The sequence below is a fragment of the Eleutherodactylus coqui genome, chromosome 6 (genome assembly GCF_035609145.1).
Source record: "Eleutherodactylus coqui strain aEleCoq1 chromosome 6, aEleCoq1.hap1, whole genome shotgun sequence".
NCBI lineage: Eukaryota > Metazoa > Chordata > Amphibia > Anura > Eleutherodactylidae > Eleutherodactylus > Eleutherodactylus coqui.
Window position 1 is genome coordinate 140,347,367 of NC_089842.1, and position 21,820 is coordinate 140,369,186.

Here is a 21,820-nt window from a genome sequence, read left to right on the forward strand (position 1 = left end):
CAGGTGATGTACTTTTTATACTCAACTGCCTTCCTGGTTCCCACTCTGTCTCTTTTCACATCGCTGTGTCTAGTAGGTGTGGGCTGAACTCTTGTTGAGCCAATAGCTAATCCTCCCAACTTCCCCACACACATGCAAGCTTAGTTTGGCCAAGGCAACAGGGCTCAGGATGCCCTCAACAGACTACCAGTAGAGAGCATTGTCTGGTCATCTGACAATCACGAACAACTCCAATTGTTTCGTTGTCCACCAGCCAGGGACAGGAGGCGCCATTGTTACACTCCTGTGTCTGTGGGAACCATTTCCACGCACTTGGTTGAAGTACATTTAGTCTCACAGCACCCATTACATGTACTGTCTTTTACACCCAACCACCATAGCCTCCGTTTGCAGTGGTGTTGTGAACATCAAAACTGGATGCTGCGGAGTGGAACTGGGTTGTCTTCAGTAATTAACCTAGGTTTAGTTTGGGCACTGACAACAGCTATGTTTGTGTCTGGAGACCAAGGGGTGAGCGCCTTAATTCTGCCTTTGCTGTGGAGTGGCACACTGTCCCCACTGCAGCCGGTCACACCTAGTAGTGGTAAGAGTGATATGTTCAGGACACCCTGCAGCCACATGTGTTCCTCTCATGACTGCTTCCAAGAGGCATTTTCTAGCAGGATAATGCTCAGCCGGACATGGTAAAAGTCTTACAGAAATATCTCCACAACATTGCCACACTTGCATAGCCTGCCCGGTCATTAGATTTATTGCCAATAGAACATATATGGAAGCATTTGGGAATTCAATTTCGACAGCCTACAAGTTTGCATGATCTAGAGGTTGTTACGGCAAATGTGGATCAATATGCCACAGGATAACATACGTAACCTGTATGTCTCCAAACTTGCTATAGGCGGTCCAACAGGGTACTAGAGCCTCCATGCCCACCCGTATCACATCTTGTATCCAAGTTAGAGGTGGCCTAATGGCATATTAGATTCTCCAAGCCTACCCATATCACATCTTGCATCCAAGCTAGAGGTAGCCCAACAGGGTACTAGAGCCTCCATGCCCACCCATATTACATCTTGTATGCAAATAAGAGGCAGTACAACAGGGTACTAGAGTCTCCATGCCCCCCGTATCACATCTTTTATCCAAGCTAGAGCTGGTACAACAGGGTACTAGAGCCTCCATGCCCCCGTATTACATTTTACATCCAAGCTAGAGGCGGTACAACAGGGTACTAGAGCCTCCATGCCCCCCGTATCACATCTTTTATCCAAGCTAGAGGTGGTACAACAGAGTACTAGAGCCTCCCTTCAAGTGTTCAGTTTTTCGCAATAAATCATTCATTTCCTCTGATATTGTAATAACTTACATCAATATTACAATCACACATATGAAGTTTTATTCAGTTCTGACAATCCCTTCTAGATGCTTGATTTTTTTGGTCAATGAGTGTAGAAATGGACTCAATAGATATATTAGCTAAATGCAGCTGTCACCTAAGAAAGCATGGGAGCTTTCTCAGGAGACAGCCGTACACTGTCTTATTAATGAGTTCAATGTATAACACTAAGTAGTCAACTCTAAAGCTCCTTCTAGGAGTGGCAGCAGGCAACTAGCAGGCTAAGTTTAAAATCTATGTCTATGCATGGGATTTGGAACTCTGTGCCAAAAAAAACAAAGCTGTGACCACTAAAAATACATATTAAAAAATAACTTGGCAGAGAATTCTAATCCTATTTATATTAACCTTTAACTATTCTATGTCCCCTGGTACTTGTCATTTTGGTGCCATTGCTGGAAACTGTGTAAATGTTTGTTTTATTTCAAAAGTTTTCATTACAGAATGAAATATACAACTTTGTCTTACTGTATTTGTTTATGTTGAAAAAAGGTGTTTAACATTTTTTGACAAAAATATGAGTATTTGAACAGGTAGATCTGAAGATTTTATTGGCTAGGGAAATGTTAAAAGCCACAAATTTGTATTCAATGGTGGATTTTCACTTTAAAGTGGTTGTTTCAAGACATTAGTGGAATATCGCTAGGATGTGCCAATGCCCAACTGGCAGGGATTCAACCACTGCAACTCACCACTGATAGCTAGAATGAAGTGACAATGGCCACTTGACTTTTTCTATGCAGCCCAATGGTCAGGCTATTATAGTCAAGGCCGTTAACCCATTAAGGACCAAGCGCGGTAAATATGTGGCGCCTGGTCCCGGGCTTAAAGCCCAGCCGATAGTAAAATTATGGCGAGGAATTAAGCCTCCTGCCTTTGCAATCAGAGGCAGAACGGGCTGTCAGCTGTTACTAACAGCTGATAACCCAGAGGAGAAGGCAGGAGGGTTTTTTAAAAACCTTTCTGCCTTTTCCTTTTCCAGGTACACAGCACTCAATGAGCACTGTATACTGAAAAGTGAAAGTGGAACTGTAGCTTTCACTACGGGATCCGGGAAGTCATGTGACTGCCGGGATTCCCTGCTACAGTAGAGCTACAGGGTTCCAGAAGACCCTGGTTAGCTCTGCGAGTGACTAATGTCACTACAGGGGATGTTTTTCCCTGTAACTGGGGCTCCATCGACTGTCAGCAGTGATAGAACATGTTTCGCTAGTGACAGGATTTGAAAACCCCGTCTACAGCAAAAGAGTCCTTCGATTGGTCCCTTTCCCCCACTCCCCCTCTCTCCCTCTTCCCATCCATCTATCCCTCTTCCCATCCATCTATCCCTCTTTCAATCCATCCATCCCTTTTTCAATCCATCGATCCATTCCTCTTTGCATCCATCTTTCCATCCATCTATCCCTCTTTCAATCCCCTTGCTCAGGTTGCTATGCCACCAAGTCTGAAAAAAAGTCCTTTTTTCCATCCTTCCATCTTTCTGTCCATCCTTCCATCTTTCTGTCCGTCCTTCTTTCCGTCCTTTCTTTTTTCCGTCTGTATTTCCATCCTTCTGTCCATCTTTCCATCCTTTTTTCTGTCCTTCCGTCCTGAAAGTTGTATTCGAAATTCTCAAGTACAACTCACATTGGACAGCACTTGGACATCCAATCCGTGTGCTGTCTGATCTGCTGAATACTGTGCATTGACATGTGTCATTCTTATCTGAAAATCGGACAATAATAGGACAGGCTGTGATTTCTTTATTACTCATGTTCATTTTCCAATTCTTCTGTCCAAAAATCAAACAGAAACAACTCCCATATGGAAGTAACTTACCTTTCAGTTAACATAGTCTTGCTAGCTGCTCCTTTTTCTAGATCTGATGCATGCAGTACTTTTCCTCTTGAGGAGACTTGCAGTCAAATTGATTTTCTATGACTCAGAGAAACAGTAAACATTCTGAAGTGCTGCCCTAACTGTCCACTGACTACAAATGTCTGCTATTAAAGGTTTATTAAAATGCAAGAGCTGCTTTATGAAAGCTGTCAAATTGAAAAGACTATCTTTGTTGCCAATATCATCCAATCATAGAGGATCATCATGAGGAATGAAAGCTGATGTATGATTGGTTGCTATGGGCTATCCAACAAAAACTATTTAAGTTTTTTTAGCTGCAGAAACTTACGCTGCGGACGTTCCACAGCATTTCCGCCATGCATAAACAGACCCTAAGTCAGCTTAAGGTACGCTGCTACGTGCAAAGCGACCTCAGTAGGAAAAGTGTCTCCTATACCAGCCCCAGCAATAATAGTGACCCCAACAGTAGCTCCAGTAGAATTAGTGCCCCCCTATATCAGCCTTAGCAGTAATATTGGCCCTAGTGGTATTAGCGCTCCCCTATACCAGCCTCAGCAATAATGGTGACCCCCAAAGTACCCCATTAGTAGTAGCGCTCCCTATACCAGCCCCAGCAATAATAGTGACCCCCAAAGTACACAATTCGTATTAGCGCTCCCCTATACCAGCCCCAGCAATAATAGTGACCCCCCAGTACCCCAGTAGTATTAGCTCTCCTCTATAGCAGCAGCAATAATAGTGACCCCACAGTATCCCTAGCAATAGTAGTGACCCCCCCCCCCCCCCACAGTAGCCCCAGCAATAATAGTGACCTCCCCACAGAGGCCCTAGCAATAAGTGACTCCCCACAGAAGTCCCAGCAATAATACTCACCAAGCAGTATCTCCAGCAATAATACTGTCATCCCACAGTAGCCCCAGCAATAAGAGTGACCCCCACAGTATTCCCAGCAATAAGTGATCCCCACAGTATCTCCAGCAATAATAGTGACCCCCCCTCCCAACAGTAGCCTCAGCAATAATAGTGACCCCCCCCACAGAAGCCCCAGCAATAGTAGTGACCCCCACAGAAGCCCCATAGTATTAGCTCTCCCCATATACTTACCTATTCCTGGTCTTCACAGCGCTGATACTCCTCTCAGCACTGCTGCCGGCGGGCGGAAGTGTGTGCACCCGCAGCAGCATCTCCTTCCTTCTCCTCTCCTCTTGCGGAAACAAAGAGGAGAGATCAGGGTAGGGGGAGATGAAGTGTGTGCCATACGGCTTGTGGCGCTACAGAGTGATTACCAGCTAGGGAGCTACGGCACCCTGGCTGGTAATCACTAGAATGGCTCTTCCGCTGGGATCCCGGTGGAGAGCGGGACACAGGGTCCCAAAGCAGACTGTCCCACCTAAATTGCGACATCTAGTGACCTTATCTAAGGCTATGTTGAGATCTGCATTCGGAGGTTCCATCACAGATCCGGCATGAAATGCTGAAAGAAAAGTCCTGAAGGACTTTCTTGTCTGGTAAAACACTAGGTAGATAAACGAAAGCTGAACGGACCCCATTATGGTCAATGGGGTCTATTTCGCACCTATCAGTTCCGTCATATGCCAGATCCATACAGCCAGGGGATTCCCCTTTCCTGCTTTCATGACAGAGCATGAAAACGGAATCCCTGAACGCGGGTGTGAATATAGCCTTAGATGTTATAGAAATGTGAAGATCTAAAGATGGAGGAGTCTTTGACTTTGAGCCACCACTGATTTTAAACCTGAAAGCCTCTAAAGAACACTCAACCCCCTTTGGCAATGCTCGGAGATTGCTATTAGTCTCTGTTCACATATTTCTTTTTTTTCACTCCGTCATGGTTTTTGTTATAAATGCCATAAAAAGTAGCACACCATGCGACTATTTTTTTCTAATAAAATGACAGAAACCGGACGGAACTCATAGGAGTCAATGGGTTCCATCAGGCGTCGCAGGTTTCCATCACTTGACTTATCAAGCATGCCATTGTTTTTTTGTTCTTCTATTCCATAAGTAAACAAAAGAAAGAAAATATTATGCAAATGTAAGCCGAGCCTTACTAAAGTGTGCACAGACTTCACCAATATGAAATATGATATCAGAAACGTAATTTGACTGCATTAACATCTTTGGGTGCTAAATGTGCTTGAAGCTACTTTCAGATGAGAGTATTACAGGCGCATTTCTGTGTCTTGAGCCAACCGTGGAGTCTACAAACCTCAACTCACAGCATCATAGATTTATATGGGGTTAGTTGCAGTCAGTAGACCCATGGTCGTGTCGGGACGCTCGTCATAAATGTGCCTGTCAGATAGATAGATAAATCCTTTTATTTGTATAGCATCAACTAATTTCGCAGCGATTTCCAGTAATTTATTTATTACTTCCCTCCAAGCTGGGTACTGATTTTACCAACATTGGAAGGATAAAAAGCCGAGTCAACCTTCAGCCGGCTACCTGAACCGTCCAGGGATTGAACCCACAACCTTCATGTCATGAGCAAGAGCTTAGGAATGCATTTCTGCTGTCTTAGCACTCTGCTCTGCTGAAAACAGCCATATATTCATGTAATATAAATGAACATAGAGCTTCAATTTTTAAAGTTATCTTACAGAAAAACTGTCCTTATTGCCCATAGCCACCAATCACAGCGCTGCTTTCATTTTTCCAGAGCAGTATAAGAAATGAAAGCTGAGCTGTGATTGGTTGCTGAGGGCAACGAGATCAATTTTTACATTTTTCAATAAATTTTCCCCATAGGGATAATAATATAATCTACATGTAAATGAACAATCAGCGGTATTTTAATACACAGTTAGCCACATAACTTATACATGTACTAAACCAAATAAAAATTAATGAAAGGAGTTGTAGCAAGATTGAATTTTATCATTTATCCACCAATGAGACACCCAGCAATTCCCAAAATGAAGGGTACCATGTCCCCTTCTCCTCACTGCAGGCTTGCTACATCCACAAGCAGCGACATGGAAATTAAATGCAGCAACAGTCGCGCATGCACCGCTCCATTCATAGCAGTGGGGTTAACGGAAATAGCCGAGTACAAGTGCTTGGCCATCTCTGGCAGTCCCGTTGAAGATCAATGGAGTGGCACCGCAGATGCTCAACCCCTGCTCCATTCAATCTCCTCCTCACTGTGGCGGTTCAGTGAACCGCAGTGAGGTAGAGAGGGGGAACTCCCATTCTTTAGATGGGTGGAGCTCTCAGCGATCAGACTTTCTTTTCACCTGACCTATAAATAGATGATAAAAATCAAGCTTGGCACAGCCCTTATATATTTATATTTTAACCCCTTAGTGACGGCCCCATCGGGAAACTACGTCCTCAGTAAGTGGGCTTTAATCCTAGAGGACGTAGTATTATGCGTCCTCTTAGGATTAATGCCCCTCAGGCTCTGGACGTGACAGTTCCATGCTGTCGGTGCCCGTGGGTAGCCGACAGCATGGAGCTGTCATCCCGGGCTGCGGGCAGTCCCCCCCGGCATTGCGATCGGCGCTATCCGATGGATAGCGCCGATCGCAATAAAGTAAATAAAGCAGTGAAAAAAGTTAAAGATTCAGCTGCCCTGATGGATCGGATCCATCAGGGCATGTGAAAATACTCACCAACCTTCTCCGCGCTGCTCCCGAACATCGGGTCCTCCCAGATCCGCCGCCGGTCTTCTGCGCATGCGCGCCAGACGATGACGTCACACGCATGCGCAGAAGCCCGGGAGCTCCCGGCAAATGTAAAATCTCCTGGCTCCCGGCTCCTGAAGGTAGCCGGCAACCAGGAGATGTTACCGATGTTCCATTGGACAGCGGTGATCGCGAAAAAGTTTAAAAAGTTTTTTAAAAGTACAAGTTTCACCTCCCCTCATGTTCCGGGACCCGAAGTCCCCATCTGCGCATGCGCGCCAGATGTCAATCATCCTGGATATTTCAACCTGGAGATTTCACAGGGGGCCGCGGTGAGCGGCTCTTGATCACGTGTTCGCCGTTATCCAATTGATAATGGCAATCATGTAAAAGTTAAAAAAAAAGGTGAAGGTTCATCTCCCCTCACCGATGCGATCGGTGAGATGAGATAAAAACTTTTTACCGGTGGCCTCAGTATTTGCACCCCGGCGCGATCTTTCTCCGTGAACTTTCCCAGATTTTGCACATGCGACCGCCAGCAAAACACCGGACACATGCGCAGAAGTTGGGGTGCCCAGGAAATTTAAAATCTCCTTGCTCCCAGCGACCAAAAGTCGCCGAGAGCCTGGAGCAGTGACCTTATTGAGCGGTCCCCGGTCACGTGATAAAAAGGTAGCGATCTACCTTTGGCTGGTCTCACATGACCGGATGGGAATTACTGATTCCGCATGCGTCTGATCCGTGGTAATACGCAGATCAATCGCATTGAATTACACAATTCCGCTCACATTAGCGGATCGGAATTGCGTAATCCACTTGCAGAAAAAAAGAACGCAGCAGGTTCTATTTTACCGCGGATATCCGCAACATAGAGCCCATTGTGCTCCATGGTCGTGGATATACCCGCAGCCCATACGCAACTACCTTGTATACGGGCTGCGGGTACCCGTGTCATCGCTAAGCGACGGTGCGGGAAATACAAACAAAAAAAATTAAAAAGTACTGCGCATGACCGCCTGTGTGAGTACGCAGTTATGCGCAGTACATTACATGGCCGTATGCAGGGTCATGGCCGGCTCACAGCTGGGATCCGCTGCAGGCCTCCGCAAGTGGATTCCACCTAAGGCTGCGTGTGCCTGGCGTTTTACAGACCGCTACCTGTAATATGCAATTAACAAGAAGCCCCGAGAACACTCGCCTTCCTGCCGGTTCAGGAGCACCTTGTTGAGCGTCTTCTGTGTGAGACCGCCGCACCTCAGTAAGCTTACGGAGACTCACAGAGCGCCACTTTTTACACCCTATAACTGCTACTGAGGTCAAGAAATACCCCCAAAAAGCATGAGAGGAGGGGGGATACACGGTTTTATTGCCCCATGTACCCATCCCAACCAGCCTCCGTAATTACCCATGTCTTTGGAAATACTACACAGTTCACATTACTTTTATCTAAGATTTGGGGAACGCCGAAAAGGGCGCGGAGTGTGTGTATGTGTGGGGGGGATTTTTTTAAGGTGTCAATTTTTATTTCGTACAAGTGGGCAATGGGGCCTGGAATGTATTCAGTTGTGCCCTGGAATCCAACGGGTGTTCCCTCCATTACAGGCCTTGCCATGTGTCCTTTAAGTAGATTAGGGCCACAAGGGGTATGTTTTTGAACACGGGACAAACGGGGGTATCCATTTTGGGGTGAAGGTCTTCATTCCTATGTACACTGTACAAAAAAAACTTTTTAAATTGACAAAATTGCCAAAAAAATGAAAATCGTAATTTTTTCCTTCTGCTTTGCTTAGATTCATTCAAATACTGTGGGGTCAAAATACACAATACACCCCTAGATGAATTCGTTAAGGGGTCTAGTTTTTAAAATGGGTCATTTGTGGGGGTTCTTTATAGACATTTTAGACGCTCAATGGCTCTAGAAGTGGGCAATGGGGCCTGGAATTTATTCCGTTGTACCCTGAAATCCAACGGGTGCTCCTTCCATTATAGGCCTTGCCATGTGTCCTTTAAGTAGATTAGGGCCAAAAGGGGTATGTTTATGAACATGGGACAAACAGGGGTATCCATTTTGGGGTGAAAGTCTTCATTCCTATGTGTGCTGTACAAAAAAAACAGTTTTTAAATTGATACAACTGCCAAAAAAATGAAAATTGTAATTTTTTCCAACTGCTTTGCTTAGGTTTATTCAACAATTGTAAGGTAAAAATACACAGTACACCCCTAGATGAATTCGTTAGGGGGTCTAGTTTTTAAAATGGGATTATTTGTTGGGGTTCTCTGTCATCTTGGACGCTCAAGGGCTCTACAAGTGGGCAATGGGGCCTAAATCACCTTCATGCTAAATTTATGTTCTGAAAACCACCGACTACTCCTTTGATTTTGGGCCCCGTTGTGCATCCAGACATAAGATTAGGGCCACAATGGGTATGTCTCTGAACACGGGAGAAACAGGGGTATCCATTTTGGGGTGCAAGGCTTTATTCATGTGTGTGCTGTACAAAAAAAGCTGTTTTTAAAATGACAGAATTGCCAAAAAAACGAAAATTGCAATTTTTCCTTTTGCTTTGCTTGAATTCATTCAAAAACTGTGGGGTCAAAATAGGTAGTACACCACTAGATAAATTCGTTAAGGGGTCTAGCGTTCAAAATGGGGTCATTTGTGGGGGTTCTCTTCGGTTTTGGCCACTCAAGAGCTCTACAAATATGCTATGGGGCCTAAAATGCCTTCAAGCAAAGTTTATGTTCTGAAAGACACTGACTACTCCTTACATTTTAGGCCCCGTTGTGCATCCAGACATAACATTAGGGCCATAATGGGTATATTTCTGAACACGGGAGAAACAGGGGTATCCATTTTAGGGTGTAAATCCTCATTTTCCTGGGCACTATAGGGAAAAAATATGTCTTTAAAAATGACATATTTTCAAAAATATGAAATTTTTTTTTCCTCCTCTAAATTGAATTAATTCCTGAAAAAAAAGTGGGGTCAAAATACTCATGACACCCCTCAGTGAATATATTAAGTGATGTCGTTTTTAAAATGGGGTCATTTGGGGGGGTATCTATTATTCTGACACTCATGAGCCTTTGCAAACTTGGCTTGGTGCAGGAAAACAAAGTGTTCCTCAAAATGCTGAAAAGTAATGTTAAATTTGTACGTCCTATAAATGGTTACAAAAAAAAACCACAAAAGTTTTTCAAATGTGCATTCAGAATAAAGTAAACAGATGGAAATATATCTTATCAAAAATTTGTACAGTATGTTTGGACATATTTTGGATATTACAGTTGAAAATGTGAAAAAAATGACAATTTTTTTCCAAATTTTTCCAATATTGGTACTTTTAATAAATATACACAAATGATATCGGTCTCTTTTTACAACCAAAATGAAGTGCAACATATGGCGAAAAAACGATTTCAGAATCATTTGGATATGCAAAACCTTTACGGAGTTATGCTATGTTGAACGACGCATGTCAGATTTCCAAAATTTGGCTCCGTCACTAAGGCGCAAACAGGCTTCGTCACTTTGTCAAGGGGTTAAATTGTCAATAAGTTGTCTTGCATTTGCATATTTACCTCTATAGGGGTCATGTGTCAATAACTATAGGAAGTGCAGATTTTGTGATCACATTCAGGACTGGGAGACCGAAGGGACCCAAGGGGTCCTTCTGCTCTATTTGAGACGAGCAGTTCAAGTAAGGGTCCTTTTACGTGGAGTGAGAAATTGTTCACACGAGCGAAACATGACAGAGTTCGCTCATTCGCTTGGACCGCCAGTTTATACATGCAGATAAATCGTTAAAGGTTTTCTTCCTCTTAATCGTTTGTTGCACTGTACCAGTGAATGTGAACGACTGAACGACCGGGGTTCGCTCCTAACGATTTCAGAGTGATGATTTTTATGTCTGCATGAACAAATTATCATTCATCATCAATCGTTGGCCATGTTTACACTGAATGATTATCATTAGAGATGAGGGAACACCAAAATGTTCGGGTGTTTGTTATTCGAAACGAACTTCCCGCGATGTTCGAGGGTTCGTTTCGAATAACGAACCCCATTGAAGTCAATGGGCGACCAGAGCATTTTTGTATTTCGCCGATGCTCGCTAAGGTTTTCATGTGTGAAAATCTGGGCAATTCAAGAAAGTGATGGGAATGACACAGAAACGGATAGGGCAGGCGAGGGGCTACATGTTGGGCTGCATCTCAAGTTCACAGGTCCCACTATTAAGCCACAATACCGGCAAGAGTGGGCCCCCCCCCTCCCAACAACTTTTACTTCTGAAAAGCCCTCATTACCATGGTATACTTTTGCTAAGCACCACACTACCTACAACAAAGCACAATCACTGCCTGGATGACACTCCGCTGCCACTTCTCCTGGGTTACATGCTGACCAACCGCCCCCCCTCCCCCCCACAGCGCACACCAAAGTGTCCCTGCGCAGCCTTCAGCTGCCCTCATGCCACACCACCCTCATGTCTATTTAGAAGTGCGTCTGCCATGAGGAGGAACCGCAGGCACACACTGCAGAGGGTTGGCATGGCTAGGCAGCGACCCTCTTTAAAAGGGGCGGGGCGATAGCCCACAATGCTGTACAGAAGCAATGAGAAATAGAATCCTGTGCCACCGCCATCAGGAGCTGCACACGTGGGCATAGCAATGGGGAACCTATGTGCCGCACACTATTCATTCTGTCAAGGTGTCTGCATGCCCCAGTCAGACTGGTAATATGTACCTTAACAGTAACCGCGTTGGTGGTAATGTGGTGGTGACTGCGGACCTAGTAGCACGGTTGTATTTTGTTGGTTTTCGGAATGCGGCCAGGATTAAGTGGGCCGTGGCGGGGGGATGGTGGGGGGGCTCTCTTGTTGTGTCGGTAAAGGTGAAATTCTTGGACTGCCACCAGACGAACCAATGCAAAGGCATTTGCCAAGAATGTTTTCCCTGTTGGAGGAGGAGGGGGATGTTTTTGAGGCACTACGTGTCCTCTCCACGTGTCCGTGGTTATATGCACCTTAACAGTAACCGCGTTGGTGGGAAATGGCCTCGCTGCCATCATGTCTTTGGGAAGCCTCTGCTTCCACACCCCAGAGACATACCATTAGCAGCGGTATAGGCAGAGCCCAGAATTCGTAACATTTCAGCCGTAGCATTAGGACAGGCCCCACTAACATATCAGTAGCAGCATTATAGGAGGAGCGCAGTCTTCGTTCCATGTCAGCAATAGTAGCACTCAAGACAGGCCCCAGTAACAATTCCGAAGCAGCAGTATAGCGGGAGCGCAGTCTTCGTTCCATGTCAGCAATAGTAGCACTCAAGACAGGCCCCAGTAACAATTCCGAAGCAGCAGTATAGCGGGAGCGCAGTCTTCGTTCCATGTCAGCAATAGTAGCACTCAAGACAGGCCCCAGTAACAATTCCGAAGCAGCAGTATAGCGGGAGCGCAGTCTTCGTTCCATGTCAGCAATAGTAGCACTCAAGACAGGCCCCAGTAACAATTCCGAAGCAGCAGTATAGCGGGAGCGCAGTCTTCGTTCCATGTCAGCAATAGTAGCACTCAAGACAGGCCCCAGTAACAATTCCGAAGCAGCAGTATAGCGGGAGCGCAGTCTTCGTTCCATGTCAGCAATAGTAGCACTCAAAACAGGCCCCAGTAACAATTCTGAAGCAGCAGTACAGTGGGAGCGCAGTCTTAGTTCCATTTCAGTAGCCTTAGTATAGCCAAGGCCCAAGTTACATTTATGTAGCTAAAGTGTAGGCCAACCCCACACACCTTTCTGTACCATGAGTGCAGGCGAAGAACATACAAATTGCTATGATTACACTGTAGGTGAGGGCCCCAAAAAATTGGTGTACCAACAGTACTAATGTACCTCAGTAAAAATTGGCCATGCCCAACCAAGATGGCAGGTGAATCGCTTTGGTTAATGTGGCTTAAGTGGTAACTAGGCCTGGAGGCAGCCCAGTGTAACGAAAAATTGGTTCAAGTTAAAGTTCCAACGCTTTTAAGCGCATTGAAACTTATAAAAATTGTTCAGAAAAATTATTTGAGTGAGCCTTGTGGCCCTAAGAAAAATTGCCCGTTCAGCGTGATTACGTGAGGTTTCAGGAGGAGGAGCAGGAGGAGGAGGAGGAATATTAGACACAGATTGATGAAGCAGAAATGTCCCCGTTTTGGATGGTGAGAGAAAACGTAGCTTCCATCCGCGGGTGCAGCCTACATATTGCTTACGTATCGCTGCTGTCTGCTGGTGGAGAACAGAAGTCTGGGGAAATCCAGCCTTTGTTCATCTTGATGAGTGTTAGCCTGTCGGCACTGTCGGTTGACAAGCGGCTACGCTTATCTGTGATGATTCCCCCAGCCGCACTAAACACCCTCTCCGACAAGACGCTAGCCGCAGGACAAGCAAGCACCTCCAGGGCATACAGCGCTAGTTCAGGCCACGTGTCCAGCTTCGACACCCAGTAGTTGTAGGGGGCAGAGGCGTCACCGAGGATGGTCGTGCGATCGGCTACGTACTCCCTCACCATCCTTTTACAGTGCTCCCGCCGACTCAGCCTTGACTGGGGAGCGGTGACACAGTCTTGGTGGGGAGCCATAAAGCTGGCCAGGCCCTTAAAGACTGTTGCACTGCCTGGGATGTACATGCTGCTCGATCTCCGCACCTCCCCTGCTACCTTGCCCTCGGTACTGCGCCTTCTGCCACTAGCGCTGTCGGCTGGGAATTTTACCATCAGCTTGTCCGCAAGGGTCCTGTGGTATAGCAACACTCTCGAACCCCTTTCCTCTTCGGGAATGAGAGTGGGCAGGTTCTCCTTATAGCGTGGGTCGAGCAGTGTGTACACCCAGTAATCCGTTGTGGCCAGAATGCGTGCAACGTGAGGGTCACGAGAAAGGCATCCTAACATGAAGTCAGCCATGTGTGCCAGGGTACCAGTACGCAACACATGGCTGTCTTCACTAGGAAGATCACTTTCAGGATCCTCCTCCTCCTCCTCAGGCCATACACGCTGAAAGGATGACAGGCAATCAGCCGCGTCCACGTCCTCTAGGCCTACCCCTACCCCTCAGCATGCTGTATTACCAGTGATTTGATTTCACAGGCAGGAAATAAATTGGCGCAAGACTGCAGGCCAAATATAATTTTTTCCCTTTTTTGAAAACGAAAGGCCCCACTGCCTCTAGTGAATGAATAATCTAAGTTTAATAACTGTGCTGTGGCCCTGCTAATGTGTCACAGAACGTGAGGGTAGCAGAGTTATTATAACTCTGGCAGAGCAGGTATTTTTTTTCCCAATTAAGGAAAGCAAATGGCGAAGCCAGCAGTAAACCGTAGCTGGGTGCGTCTGATTTTTAAACGTTGCACACGCAGCCGACACGTGTCCACCGCCCTTAGCACGGACAGAGACAGGACAAATAGAATTATTTTCAGTTTTTTTCCACCAAAAGGCAGCACTGCGTATATTCAATGAACATGAGAAGTTTCATAACTGTGCTTTGGCCATGCTAATGTGGCACAGAACTTGAAGGTAGCAGAGTTATTAACTGTGGCAGAGCAGGTATTTTTTTTCCCAATTAAGGAAAGCAAATGGCGAAGCCAGGAGTAAAACGTAGCTGGGTGCGTCTGATTTTTAAACGTTGCACACGCAGCCGACACGTGTCCACCGCCCTTAGGACGGACAGAGGCAGGACAAATAGAATTATTTTCACTTGTTTTACAAGCAAAAGGCCGCACTGCGTATATTCAATGAATAATAACTGTGTTGTGGCCCTGCCTACACAATTCTTTCCCTGCAGTATCAATGGAGGGTGCAATGCTCTGCAGAGGCGATTTTGAGAAGAAAAAAAATATGCAGCACAGCTAACAGCAGCCAGCACAGTACTGCACACGGTTAAATATGGCCCTAGAAAGGACCGTTGAGGTTCTTGAAGGCTACACTCACTCCTAACACTCTCCCTGCCTATGCAACACTTCTGTCCCTAATGCCGGGTGCAACGCTCTGCAGAGCCGATTTTGAGAGAAAAAAAAATTGCCACTGCTAACAGCAGCCAACACAGAGCTATCAGTGGCCCTAATAAGGACCTTTGGGGGTCTTGAAGCCTACACTAACTACCAATTCTTTCCCTACAGCAGCTCCGGTACAAACAGCACTGTCCCTCACTAACTCACAAGGCATCTGAGGCGAGCGGCGGGAGGGGCCGACTTTTATATTAGGTGGACACCTGATCTCCCCAGCCACTCACAGCAGGGGGGTGGTATAGGGCTTGAATGACGCAGGGGGAAGTTGTAATGCCTTCCCTGTCTTTCAATTGGCCAGAAAAGCGCGCTAACGTCTCAGGGAAGGAAGTGAAAGTAACCCGAACACCGCATGGTGTTCGTTACGAATAACGAACATCCCGAACACCCTAATATCCGCACGAATATCAAGTTCGGACGAACACGTTCGCTCATCTCTAATTATCATTCAAATTTCAATGATCCAACGATTTTATGAACGATAATCGTTCCGTGTAAAAGGTCCCTAATGAAGTGTGATAATCGTGGACTTGCCTTATCTTTCTCGCACTTAGGTCCTGCCCTATAGAACAGCTATCTTCCTGCTTTATTTTTCAAACTCGCACACAGTAGCGCAAAGTTTGAATAGTCAAAAAGAAAACCCTGGTTCGTGTGCTAATACGTTTTTGTAGCGGCGAGTGTATTAGCATTTGCACTCATCTGTTTAAGCCTTGATGCGTCGAGAAAAATCGCAGCATGTCCCATTTTTGAGTGATTTTGTTCAGGAATTGTCTATTAGGTCCTATAGGAGGAAAAAAAAAATTGCATCGCATTTGCATGTAAGGGTGCCTCCACACGGGTGTTTGCGTTTTTGGCCAGGCGAAAAACGCAGCAATAGGGCAAATGTGTGTCTGCTTTGTAAAGTGTGTCGTTGTGCCTTTTTTGACCCAAATCGAACAAATGATAGCTTCCTATGGAAACATAGGTGCAAAAAAGCCGCAAGTTAGAACATGCCTCGGGTTTTTGCTATCACAACAGAGAACGCATCACAGATGAGACCACTGAAAGACGTTGGTTTCATAAATCTGCTTTTTTACTCACTCTCGCATAGAGCAAAAAAACACAGCATTTTAACTTCCGTGTGGAGGCACCCTCAGGGATTATTCAGACGTGCGTATATTGGCCAAGTTTTCCGGCCCGGACGATATACACTGTCCCACCCCCTCACAGTCTCTCTGCTTCTCTCCTCCCCTCCGAGCGGTTTGCAATGGGAGTGGGCAGGATGGGGGCAGAGCTATGTTCCCACCCCCTCTCCTTGTCCATAGCCAGCAATGAGAGTGGGCAGGACAGAGCAGAGCTTAGCTCTGCCCCATCCCGTCCCCTTCCATTGCAAATGCAGGAGTGGAGGAGAGAGGCAGAGAGCCGGTGAGGGGGGGACTGCTTAGATGGAAGCTTATATTGGCCGGCCAAAACGCCGTCTGATATATGTTCGTGGGAATAAGCCCTAAATGTGAGTGTGATGTTTCTATTTTTACTATTCAAACAACATGCCATTTACACACATGAAAAACACGAGAAAATTGAATACGTGTTGATCCGGTGCCTTTTTTCTCGCAAAATGCATCACGATCACAGGAAAAACATTGGTTTACAAGTGGAATATGGGCCCAAGTTTGTCGGACCGATGTCACACTCGCCCGTGTAAATACAGCCTTAGGGCGCATTCAGACGGTTTTCAACCCGGCCGATATACGGCGTCCCTCTCTGCAGGGGGGGGGGAGGCTGGAAAAGCTGGGAGCTGTGCACTAAGCTCCCGCCCCCTCTCCGCCGTAAGCCACTATTTGCAATGGGAGGGGTGGGGGTGGAGCTATGCTGAGGACATAGCTCCGCCCTCGCCCCACCCCTCCCGTTGCATATAGTGGAGAGGGGGTGGGAGCTCAGTACACTGCTCCTGACTCTTCCAGCCTCCTCCACCTGCAGAGAGGGACGCCGTATATTGGCTGGGCGTGAAAACCCGGCCGATATAAGGCCATCTGAATGCGCCCTTTATAGTGGCATTTATATATCATGTTTTTTCTTTACAGATATAACAGTAATGCTGATGATGGAGGTTTTAACGATCACTTGAAAATCTGTGCTATAGGAGCAAGGAATGTCATCTAGCCAATTCTATCATAAATAATTAGTGTTAATAATTGATACATATTAAGCCGCTACTGAGCTACGCCCTTCAAGGATAAGCAACACTAAAACCAGACACAGGTTCAGGTCATTGCCAGCAGACATATATACTATAATTGCTGGGCTCTGACACCTAGTGTCAGTAGGGAGCCGCACAGTCAAGCTCATCTTTATGATATAATCTTCTTAGACCTGTCACGGTGCAGGACTTCCACCTGCCATTTCCCACAGGTATGTTGATGGTCTAGGAACGACGCAGGTACTATGCTCCTATGTAGATCCTGAAAGGTGAGGCATATCTCCTGGCTTTGTTGTATTCATGTCGTGCTTTCATTGTTTGCCATATTACTAAGTCAGAAAAGCAAAAGACGAAGACTCCACTGTATTAATGTTATTGATATAGTGTTAGGATTTATTTTCTTTGCTTAGTACTCAGTAATCAAGGCAACGATGTTTTACCAAGGTGTATAGTATCCCTAGACATTAATTAAGGATCATGTAACATTCCTTACTTACTAATCCCAAAGGCTTTGTGTCTCCATGGAAAAAAAAAAATCACAGATCTTTCTAACACATCATGGAGTAATCAGCTTATGATATCTGTGGTAGTGGTAATAAAGTGTTGAAAGACTTGGTGATCTACTGCCAAGGATGAACTGTGCTGCCCCCATACATAAAAGAAGGGTCCACACTCCTGTTACTGTTTATATTTTATATGACTATGTAAAAGGAAGCAAGCCAATAATGTATATAATATACAGATGGAGTACAGCTGACTTTGTCATTCTAGTATTCGGGCTGCATTGTGATAACTCTCCAAGCTTATGTAGACTTTCACAAGGACTGATGATTACCTGAATGATTGTTTATATACTTACAACTTTATAAATACAATACTGGTTATATATTAAACATCAAATATATATATATTAAACATCATATATATAATAATTTGTAAAGTTATATATATGCAATAATAAATAAATATGTATGTGTGTGTATATATATATATAATTGATGCTATATTATAAGCTACATATTATGCTGATTGCTATCATGCTATTACAATATACTACAATAATGTGCTGTTCTCACAGTGCTGCATCAGAAGCCTGGCACGGGTTTCCTGTACTAGGAAGAATGGTCGCACGGCTATCGCATGACAGCCTGGCACTTGCTTTAACAGTATAGAACCGGGAAAGCCCGGAACCACACCGTTTAACCATTTAAATGCTATAGTCAATGCAACCATAGAATGTAAAAGGCTGACAGAGGAAGGGGGCTTTGTCTGTGACCCATCTGAACCCTGCGATGTAATTTAAGATAGGAGGCTAAAATAGATTGCTAGATTGATAAATTTGTGTGTGTGTGTTGACAGTGCTGTTTGTCAGATGTTGCAGTTTAATACAGTATCTACAACGCCTTACATATTATCTAGGTAGATATAAACTTTGTTCCAGGGATTATTCTGACTGCCATTATGGAGTAGGGAAGGAGTTTTTTCCCCTAAAAGGGCTAAATTAGCTTCTGCCTTAGGGCGCCCACCCACTGGCGATTTTTTTCCCTGCGAAATTCGCAGCATTTTTTTCTCTGCAGTGGTCTATGGGACTTGTAATGTTAAAATCGCGATCGCGCAAAATCGCGATTTCGCGGTAAATTGCGATTTTGCGCGATCGCGATTTTAACATTACAAGTCCCATAGACCACTGCAGAGAAAAAAATGCTGCGAATTTCGCAGGGAAAAAAATCGCCAGCGTTTTTTTTCACTGCGAAATTCGCAGGTTTTTCTTTTTCTGCAGGGGGTCTATGGGACTTGTAATGTAAAAATCGCGATTTACCGCAATATCGCGATTTTGCGCGATCGCGATTTTAGCTTTGCATGTCCCATAGCCCAAAGACCCCTGCAGAAAAAAAAAAACGCTGCGAATTTCGCAGTAAAAAAACGCTAGTGGGTGGGCACCCTTATTGGGTCTTTTTTTGCCTTCCTCTGGATCAACAATCCAATCCAATAGTTCAGCCTAACATACTACGTTACTATATGAACATTTCAGCGTATAGTGATACATTTCTAAACTGAGACCCAATCTAGCAGCTATTTATGTTCATGTCTATATAAAAGATAATATTTTTACAGATTGTTGTAATAATTAATTGTGACATATCCACTGATAGTATACTGATACAGTATACAGAATGTTCGCTGATGGGGCTGGTAGAGCAGTCATAGGGCATTCAAATTCCATGATGCTCATCCACCCTTTTACCCAAATTACTTCTGCTGACACAGGTAAAGTTTCAGGTCATAGAAGCCTGAGGGTATAATCACACATCACACTGAGGCCTCTTTCACACGGCCATATGCGTTTTTACGCTCGGCCGATTGCGGCTAAAATTCCTATGAATGAAGAATAAACCGCGATGTCATTTTCTCGTCCATTTACGGAGGCTGCTGCAGCGTATCAGCGAAAAAATACGTTGCAGCACGGAAATCCCTTGGTTGGTAGAAATCCTTGGAATGATTGCTAATGTTTAGAGCCAGCTGTCATCTTTTCCCAGCGTTGGACGCAGTTAAACTCCCTCCACCTCGCTTTTTTCTTTTTCAGCTCCCATAGAACTCTATGGGAGTTTCCAGCAAATCTAGGCAAAAGATAGGGGAAAGACCTATCTTTGGATGCAGCGTATAAAATCAGTCGCTGTTTTCGGTTGCTGATATACGATTTTTCTACGCGCCCAAAAATCATTCATTTGAATGAATACATTGGAATCCAATGCTCTAGATGGTCGTGATTTTTGGACACAGCTATACTGCATATGTACAGTCGTGTGAATAAGGCCTAAGGGTGCTTTCGCACCTGCACTGGGGATTCCGCTTTCCTGCTCCGTTTGGGGAACAGAAAAGGGGAATCCCCACAGTCAATAGGTTCAGTCTCTGGACGGAAAGGAACAGCGCTGGCTTTTGAACGGAAGAAAAAGCGCTAAATGCAGCACTTTTTATTCCGGTATTTTTAGCCGTATCTGTGATGGAACCATCAGCTGGTTTATTCAGTATTGAGTATGAGCTCCAAAAATACATGAACTTAGACGTCTTGGCATGCTATCAATGAGGTTATTAATTGTTGCCTGAGGAACGTTCTAGCACACAGAATGCACTTGGGAACGCAGCTCCCTTTGAAATTACTGACCAATAGCATCCCAGATATACTCGGTTGGAGACAAGTCTGGAGATGCTGCAGGCCATGGTAACACATTTAGACCAAGCAGGCTGCTCACAGTTGCATGAGCAATATGTGGGCTGGCGTTGTCATGTTGAAAAACTGCTTCTGAGACATTTACGAGAAATGGCCATACTACTGGTTCCATGACCAAATCAATATAATGCTGAGCTGCTATTGTACCTGGAATTAAGACTTGAGGGGTCTGGCTATCCTACTTTACGCCACCCCACACCATAATCCTGAGAGTAGGACCAGTGTTGACGTTACTTCATGAAGACCTCTTCGGTTCATACGTGGTCTCCAGACCAATCTCTGGCTATCATTGCATTTGAAACAGAAGTAGGACTCGTTGCTGAAGAGGATAGACCTTCATTACAGCCTGGAATGGAGATCTATCCATGAATCACTATATAGCATTTTTCTAATGTGATGATCTGTTCATGCAGAAGTTGCCCCAACAACTGTTAACATTCCGAAGGGATACAACCAGTGTTTATGGTGGCACCACTTACTAATAAACACTGTAAGGAATTGGAGTTGGTACAAATATTTCCATGTAAATAGTAAGCTATTGGCAAATATTTGCAATTTTCTAGATCATTGCAAACTGTGATTTACGAACTTCAGCAGCTCACTGAGGAGACATGTTGGCTCGTTGCTTTCACATATCTGCTGCACGAGATGTACAAACTTCAGCTGGTGACTGAGGTGACATCATGGCTCGTCGCTGTATAATGTAAGCTGTGGTAGCTTCACGGCGGCGTTGAACCCTCTGGGGTATCATGTTTTCACGACAGTGACAGTTTGTTACAACATTGGGCAATGGTTGACGATTAGATGAAGGCTGGACTGGTGTTGACAGCAGCACTTGAGATGACATGATATCACATTCAGGAGATGTGAAGATAGTGGTGAAGGACTAAGCTTCAATGTTGTTGGTCAACATGCACCGTCAGCTATGTATGTGGACGTTTGTGAGGTGTCACTTATTGGAGTCTCCACACAGGTGTCCAGCTGTCTCACCACAAACTACAAACTGCCAGACTAAGCACTGCTGTATGCATTTCAACTGAGGCTGCAGGGTTTGTGGGGGATGTAGTCCGCCCGTAGGGTTTGTGGGGGATGTAGTCCGCCCGTATTCCCTCATTCAGCGCACAAGGATGAAGGACCTGTAATGACGTCACAGTCATGTGATAAGGATGCTTATAGTGTACAGCTGTATAACATAGGCGTAGGATGCAAACTTTAAAAAAATCTTAAATTCATTGCAGTTGGATATATTTTTACGCAATAAAATTTTTTTACATTAATAAATGGTGTAGGAAGCTATACATAGCCTTTAAGACTCAATTTGGGCCTCCCTTGAATCCACCTTGAAACCACTGACTCCCAATCCATTTTTTGTCCTGCTAGACACCCACTAATAAGCACAGATGCCAACTTTAATTAACATGCCATTTTCATTACTCAAACCAATAAATAGCATTTAAATAACACTTTGCATGAGCAGTAATAACCATCAATTAACAT

At 44.9% G+C, this 21,820-nt stretch overlaps 1 protein-coding gene across 3 annotated transcripts in view; it reads left to right on the forward strand.

Annotated features, from left to right (window-relative positions):
• LOC136632692 (galactoside alpha-(1,2)-fucosyltransferase 2-like) overlaps positions 1–21,820 on the forward strand; it is a 90,550-nt gene that overhangs the window by 38,085 nt on the left and 30,645 nt on the right. Inside the window, exon 1 of one of the 3 annotated variants that reach the window (XM_066607742.1) lies at positions 17,275–17,363. The exons of the other annotated variants lie outside the window; for them this stretch is intronic. The gene's annotated coding sequence lies outside the window, so the exon portion shown is untranslated. Of the gene's footprint in view, positions 1–17,274; positions 17,364–21,820 lie in introns of those variants that run through there. 3 annotated transcript variants of the gene reach the window in all.